At 34.6% G+C, this 8,104-nt stretch overlaps 1 pseudogene; it reads left to right on the plus strand.

Moving 5' to 3' along the window:
- The window catches only part of LOC139867786 (protein NRT1/ PTR FAMILY 1.2-like), a 173,576-nt pseudogene extending 167,073 nt beyond the window's left edge, over nt 1-6,503 (plus strand).
- The last annotated feature ends 1,601 nt before the right edge of the window (nt 6,504-8,104 follow it).

Genomic DNA, 8,104 nt, shown 5'->3' on the forward strand with positions numbered 1-8,104 from the left:
GTGGAGTGTATGTTTTATTTGAAAGAGATTGTGTGTATAATGAAATGGGGTTAAGGTGTGTATATATAGTGTTAAAAATGTATTTGAAAAAAAGGGAAAGCAGCAAACAACGGTCGAATTATTCAAAATTGGGTCCCGCTAACGGCTAGCAAGTCGACGTCTTGGGCTCGACTTCGGAGGTGAAGACGCCGAACCAACGCCAACGAGGTATGGTAGTGGCGGCGACGCTGGTAATCTGATTTGACAAACCGTGTGCTCTAAACAGGTAACCTAAATTTAAATTTAAATTTTAATATAAATAGAGATAGAGATTTAAATTTTAATATAAATAGAGATAGAGATAGAGATATCAACCTCTATCCATCTACCTACCACATTGCATTTCACATTGTAACCCTAATAACACTAATCCCGCCGCTTCATGCAACTTTCTCTCATCCCTACAAACCCTAGAAATCTCAAAACTCCCAAAACTCTCACATTCTTCCACTCCCAATTCCAGGCGACCCTCTGCTACCGCCGACCATTTTCTTTCGCCAGTCTCCTACACAAATTGCCACCCTCATTAATCACCTCAAACCGCCGCTACATTCTCTTTTTCCGATCACCCCACACTCATATCTGTTATTATATGGTGTTGCTGGAGGTCTACAAAGGTTGCTTGTGGTGGTTTCAGGAGGTTGCAAGTGGTGTTGTGTATAAATAATATAAAATAAAAATGTAGACGTTCGTGGTTGTGGTGGTTGACAGAGATTAACAGTGGTGATGTTAACCCATTCTTCAAATGTTCTTCATCAACCTTTAAAAAAATGGACAACCTTTTCGTTTATTTATTTTTAATTATCACTATTATTGTTACTATTCTATACTGTATATAATATAATAAATTAATAAGTTGGGACCTTAAACCCTAGTTTTATTGTTTTTTTTGCAGGTTTATCAAGATCAATCATTTCTTCATCTTCAACAGATTACTGCCGCTATTAGGGTTAGTTTTGTTTCAACTATAATCATACAATGTTTATATTGATGCTTAAACCCAGGGGTGGGCATAATATCCGAATCCGCAATCCGAATTATCCGAAAATTCGATCCGAAAATTCTCGATGGAAAAACATTGTCGTTTCTTGATATATTTTAATTTATTTATAAAAATTACTCCATATAATATATGATTGATTGAATGTGAAACTTTTAAACTGTGATATTTTCATATTGTTTTATCTAGCTCATTCTATTAATGGGTTTTTGTTAATTACTGGTACTGTTTAAATGGTAACATTTGGATTGAAAGAATATGATTTATTGATGTTTTAGGGCTTTTATCAAATTGAAGTTACTTAGGTGTGCTAAGTCAAATGCAACTTGAAATTACAGATAAACTAATCCAATTTCAAATTAATTGCTCTGGGTTTAGCTAAAACCAAATTTGCAAGTTTGTATTAATATAAATATATTTAAAACCTTGAAATTATGACCTTTAAGTTGTATATTTAAAAAGGTTGAATTGTAATTTGTTGAATTTTTCATTATGAATTTGGTATTGAGATATACACCAAATCAACTAGATATGTTGAAATAGGTTAAAAATAGAACGCATACATATTTGACATGTGAATTTGTCATTTTAGGTTTCTGAATAATTTGCAAATGGAAATGCAATAAGAAAGCTTTAAAAGCGCCCCGATTTATATTTTCTGGGATTTTAAGAACTGCTACTTGCCTAACCCACTTCACGAGCCCCATAACGTACGTCATAATATATTAAACACGCTCCGTTTAAATGGCTATCGTGGAGAAGTTGTAAAAATAGAAACATATGGAGACGTCAAGGTGATATAAGATAAGTGTCATTATGATATCTACGACGGTGATCTCTTTTTGAATCATGTACCAAAAAGATATAATGAGTGAATTCAACAATTATTAGATAATTGAAAGTAATCTAAAAATTTTACAAATAAAAATTGATACTATAGCTAAGTTTTTAACTGTTTGACCTTTTTTCCTTCTCATTATTGTTATTATTATATTTTATTATTATTATATTTTATTTTTGATATCTTTTTTTCTTTATGATTTTAGACATCAAAGAAGGCGCTTATAAGAAGTTGATTCTGAGATATTAGTGTGGGTTGCTTAATAGAAATCACAGAATCGGACAGACGAGGTGAATTTGTTAATAATAACAGGAGACAGAGAGTTCTCTCACTTTCTAAATCACCCATATATGGCCATACACAACATGATAGCATCTCAGTCCAACATCAACGAAATTATGAGTAGCGTGGCGAGTATACGTTTAAATTGGTTCGATATGGTAAACCCTTTAAGGGACCAACTGAAAGTGAAACAAAAACTCAAAGTTCCAATCAAGATTACACGGATGAAGAAAAAATAAATGAGGTTTTAGCCCGTCTCAAGTTCCTTGAACTAGCAAAGATGATGCCAACAATGGAAGATATCAAATATTGTATGAAGTATGCTGGGACTGAGGCGCAGACGTGTAATGTACCTAAGGTTTTAAATGACGGAGTAAAGAAAGAAAGGATAGTTGATTTTGGTGAAGGAATTCACAGAGGGGCTTTACAACATTCGTGATTATCCGTTTGCCCCATGGGGATGACCCGAACGTGTATGAGCGTCATCTTTGAGAGACTTTAGAAAATCTTCTATCATCGGATGAGGGTTAAAGTTTGTTTACAACATCTGAAAACACTAGAACCTAAACCCTAAACTCTAAATAGGGCTAAATTTTGAAAAAAGACCTTCACATAAGATGTAAAATTTTTTTAGCCCGATTTAGAGTTTAGGTCTAGTGTTTTCAGATGTTGTAAACATATTTCGACCCTCCTCCGATGATAGAAAATTTTCTAGAGTCTCAAATATAACGCTCATATTTGGGTTATCACGTTAGGGTTATCCCCATGGGGCAAACGGATGGCCACAAATGTTGTAAAGCACCTCCCAAAATTCCTTCATCACAATCAACTATCCTTTTTTTCTTTAGTCCGTTGTCTAAAACGTTAGGTACATTTTCTCGTCGGCACCTCCGATCAGTTCCAACATATTTCATACAATATTTGATAGCTTTCACTGTTGCATCATCTTCTCTAGTTCAAGGAACTTGAGACAGGCTAAAACCTCATTTATTTTTTCTTCATTAGTGTAATCTTGATTGAAACTTTGAGTGTTTGCTTGACTTACATTTGTTTTTTCCTTTAAAGGGTTTACCATATCGAACCAATTAAAACGCATACTCGCTACACTACTCATAGCTGTACTGATGTTGGACTGAGATTCTATCATTATGTTGTGTCTGGCCATATATGGCTGATTTAGAAAGTGAGAAAAATCTCCGTCTCCCATTATTATTAACAAATTTACCCCGTCTGTCCGATTATGTGATTTCCATTCAGCAGCTCACACTAATATATGAGCGCCTTCTTTGATGCTTGAAATCATAAAAAGAAAAAAATATTAAAAATATAATAATAATTAAATATAATGAGAAGGAAAACGGGTCAAACAGTTAAAGTATTAATTTTTGTTTGTAAATTTTTTAGATTAATTTCAATTATCTAATAACAGTTGAATTTACTCATTACCTTTTTTTGGTACATTATTTAAAAAGAGACTACTATCGTAGATATCGGAATGACACTTATCTTTTATCACATTGACGTCATATGCTTCTATTTTTACAACTTCTTCATGATAGCCCGTCGGCTTCCTAATTGCGTTTACCGGTATTGTTTATAGTCAAGATTATGCTGGTTGGAAAGTTGGATTTGGTGTTCGTGCAATTCTTATGTTGTTATCAATTGTTTTGTTGTTTGTCGCTTCTTCACTTTATGTGAAAATGGAAGTTAAAAAAAAAGCTTATTTACTAGCTTTTTGCAAGTGATTGTTGTTGCTTATAAGAATCGAAAACTATCGTTGCAATCACCAAATGCTGATGGGTGGCTTTATCATAAGGATTCACTTGATCCACTGCCTACAAATAGACTAAGGTACCTGTTACTTTATTATAAATAGATTGAAACCCTAGAGGTGAGAAGGTGAATGGGTTGGGTAACGGGTCAAAACACATACAATAAATTTTTTTGGTAATTGGTACAGGTTGTGATGGGTTGGTTTTAACCACTTTTTGTCCATCTTTTAAATACATAACTAGCATGTCAAAGGTGATTACAGAATGTTATTTATTATTCTTAATTCATATTCATATATGATTAATTTGAAAGGGTCTATATTGAAACCAGACTTTTGACCCATTTGACCTGCTTACTGTTGAACTCCATCCTTTTGACTTGCTTGCTACATGTCAAAATGGGTCGGGTTGGTTTTTGTTTTTTTTAATGTTTATGTATACAATGTAAATAAATAACTAGGGTGTCAAAATGGGTCTGGTTGGTTTACACCACTTCTGATTCAATTTGTGCAACTTTTGCTAAAGTTGGATGCTTTTTAATGGTTTATTAGGTTCTTGAACAAAGCCTGCATCATTCAGAACCCAAAAGATTTGACCTCGGATGGAATTGCATTAGACCCATGGAGTTTATGTACAATAGAACAAATCGAAGAACTAAAAGCACTAATCTAAGTTTTATCAATATGGTCATCAGGAATCATGATGCTGATTAACGTAAGTCAATTTTCGTTAGCGTCAAAATTTAAAGGTAAACTGTTTCATATTGGTGTCAAATTAAGAATGGGAATTGGGCTAGTTATTTCTACTATGGCGGTTGTGGTTTCTGCTATTGTTGAAAATGCTAGAAGAAAACAAGCAATTAAAAAAGGATTGTTGAACAATCCACAAGGTGTTGTTGCCATGTTAGCAATGTGGTTGGTCCCACAATATTGCTTACATGGATTAGCTGAAAGCGTTTGGTGCAACTAGTCAAAATGAGTTTTACTATTCGGAGTTTCCTAAAATTATGTCGAGCACTGCAGCTTCACCTTTCTTGTTAGGAATGGCGGTTGCTAATTTATTGGCTAGTCTTATTTTAAGTACGAATGATTGTTGATTGAAGAACCGAGCACAAAGATTAACGTGATACTGCAAGCATTACTATTGCATAACTCATGGCACTATCACGCCAGATACAACAAGCATTTGAAGCCTACCATGAGTTATATCTAGCTCTGCCGACTGTTTTCACTTGGTGAAAATTTGAAGAACCGAGCACAAAGATTAACGTGATACTGCAAGCTTATATTTGTCCGCTGGACGTCGAGGGACTTTCGTTGGCTTCTGATTTGGTGTTCATAACTCAGGTGTGTGTTTGGTTTTTAGTATAACATTCTTACTTAAGCTTTCTTTTTTTCCTTGTTTATTCGTTTCCCCTGATGTGATATTTGTACTTGGTATTTACCACTGTTGTAAACAGTAAAAATCCTCATTCAATCCTATTAAGGAATCAGGTCGATCCGATTTTCCAATGGGTCGAAATTGGATATTGCTGTTCAAAGTGGGGAATTTAGTTAGTAGTCAAAATAGGTCAAAGTCAAAAGTTGGTCAACTTTTAAATCTGAATTTTTAAATCAAGAATTCAAGCCTGGTTTATGTTTATGGTTTTCTTGTATATATTTTACACACAGCGTTTTGAAATTAATTAACTATTTTTTCAAGTTTTTTCAAAGAAGTCAAATCCATTTAATTTTCGATTTGCTCTTTTTAATCCTTACAAGTTTCCGACCGATTAATTCCTAGTTAGCTATTTTTTACAACCTTGGTATTTACAGTTGCAGGACTGATTACCCATTTCCGTATGTGCGTTAAGGTTTAGTCCAGATTTTTATTGCTCTAATGTTATAGGTGGCAACATGGGTGGGTCGGTCAGGTTGTTTAATGCCTCAAAATGAATAATATTTATTATGGGTTGACCGTCCCAATACACTAGTAAAATGCGTAAAACACTACAAATTATGAAACAATAAACAAATTTTTATCTACACTTTGTTAATCAGAATATTAAATTTTAGTAGTAAATCATTTTGGTCCCTAGATAGTGTGTTAAATTTGATTTATCCTGAAATAATAATTTCAGACTTTTGAGGATGCATTGGTGGATGAAGCAATAGCAAGAAACCACAGATTCAGTCAGAAGATACCCTAAAATTTTATTTGATAGAAGTAACATGCATAACACGTGCATTGCTTTTGACATGATGAGTATCAACTTTGCAGATTTACATGTGCTTCCAAGTTTAAGAATGAAATGATTGTTGATGAATCTGATGATGTTGAGGATGCTGTTACGTTAGCTGCTTGAAACACATCGTTATTGAGTACCGATTATTTTGAAGGCTTTTGTTATATTTTTTTTATGTGAGATTTTGTTATGTGCAGTTAGCCAATTTGTTTATCTTTCAAGTTTACAGTATGATGAATACAAAACTGAGCCATGAAGCTTGTTTGTTATTATCCCTTGCCTTGTTATCAAACTAAATTCTCATTCACTTTGTATCTATGGCTAATAAATTTATGCAATTTGTTATTAAAGGTCAGAACTTTGTATTATTTCATGCAAGTATTATCAAAAACTACCATGGTGACAAACACCTTTTGTTTCTCTCCCGCAAGTTACTTCATTTTAAAATTCAAATAAGTCGCTTTAAATTGAAATTTTGATTCAACTTATTTTTACTTTTATTTTGTATATGAAGATGAATGAAATCTTCACCAAAGAGTGAAAACATAGATACTTCATACTTGAAACATAACTAATGTAAAATCTATGTATTAGAGTGTAACAGAAATCACACATTGAGCTTAACATAATTGCAATAAGATTGGAACCATTCTGATCAAAAGTACATAACAATTAAATCTTCACCAGAGAGTGAAAACATAGGTTCTTGTTTCCCTTTTTCTCGATCTAATATCTAGTTTTTTTTTTTTTTGTGTGGCACAAAACAAGAAATTGAACATAAGAATTATCATCCAACAAGATGATAAAGAAACAATACAGAATGAGTGCACATGGATATGCCTATGCCACATGAATACGCAGGATTAGCCTATACAACCCAAAAGGAGAAACAAACAAATGCAATTACAAACCAAAATATCAAACTTAAACTAATTTTAGGAACAACAGATCCCGTTCATTAGCATATTGAATCTCCAAAATCATACACCTTCAAGCAATAAACGAGGGTTGGAAAACCATACATGCGCTTGACTTGAGTGAATGAGTTTAAAAGAAACGGCTCAAAGAAAAACTTTGCATTTGATGTGAAGAACCGTAGCCGAAGTGCAAGAAAAAGTACCTTCAAACATTCGATTATTCCTCAACAACCAAATCTCCAACATAGTACACGGGCCATTTAATCGCCAGAATTTGTGATCTCGAATGCACATGCCTGAGTACCAATCGTATGAAAATTGCATCACCGTAGTGTAAGGGTGCAAACCAAAGTCCCACATCGGTCATGGGATAAAACAAATGTATGTATATAAGTCTAAGGGGAAGTCCCTCTATTACCAATTGGTTTTAGAAAAGGATGGACTCTTGGGCTTATATTACAGGACATTGTGTTTGGGCTACACGATCCTTACAAGTGGTATCAGAGCCAGGTTATAGCCCGATGTGGTGAACAACGCAGTGGTGGCGCACCCCTAAGCGCACAGTGCGACATGGCACACCCCTCAGTTTGCCAACGATAATGGAGCCATGGTGCCTTATATCGAAAGTCTTCCTTCCCAAGGCGTGGAAGTGCGGCGTTTCCCGATGGTGAAAGAAAAAGTGAAAGAAAGAGATCGGCGGTATAAGAGGCGTGTCCCGGTAGTGAAAGAAAAGAGACCGGTGATATAAGATGACGGGAGTATCGTTGAAGGGGAGGCTCGGTGATGTGGTCTTCGGTTTGAGGGGAGGATTGTTGGGGTGCAAACCTATCCCACATAGGAGGGAGACAAAAACAAATGTATGTATATAAGTCTAAGGGGAAGTCCCTCTAATACCAATTGGTTTTAGAAAAGGATGGATGTAACGACCCGACTTTTTCGACTTGCTTTTATGCCTTGTATTTTAGCGAAACTGCGTATTTGTGCGTACTGTGTTACTTTATTACTCCGGAACCTTGGCACACGTGTTTT

This window comes from Rutidosis leptorrhynchoides, chromosome 9, assembly GCF_046630445.1.
Source record: "Rutidosis leptorrhynchoides isolate AG116_Rl617_1_P2 chromosome 9, CSIRO_AGI_Rlap_v1, whole genome shotgun sequence".
NCBI classification, from domain to species: domain Eukaryota; kingdom Viridiplantae; phylum Streptophyta; class Magnoliopsida; order Asterales; family Asteraceae; genus Rutidosis; species Rutidosis leptorrhynchoides.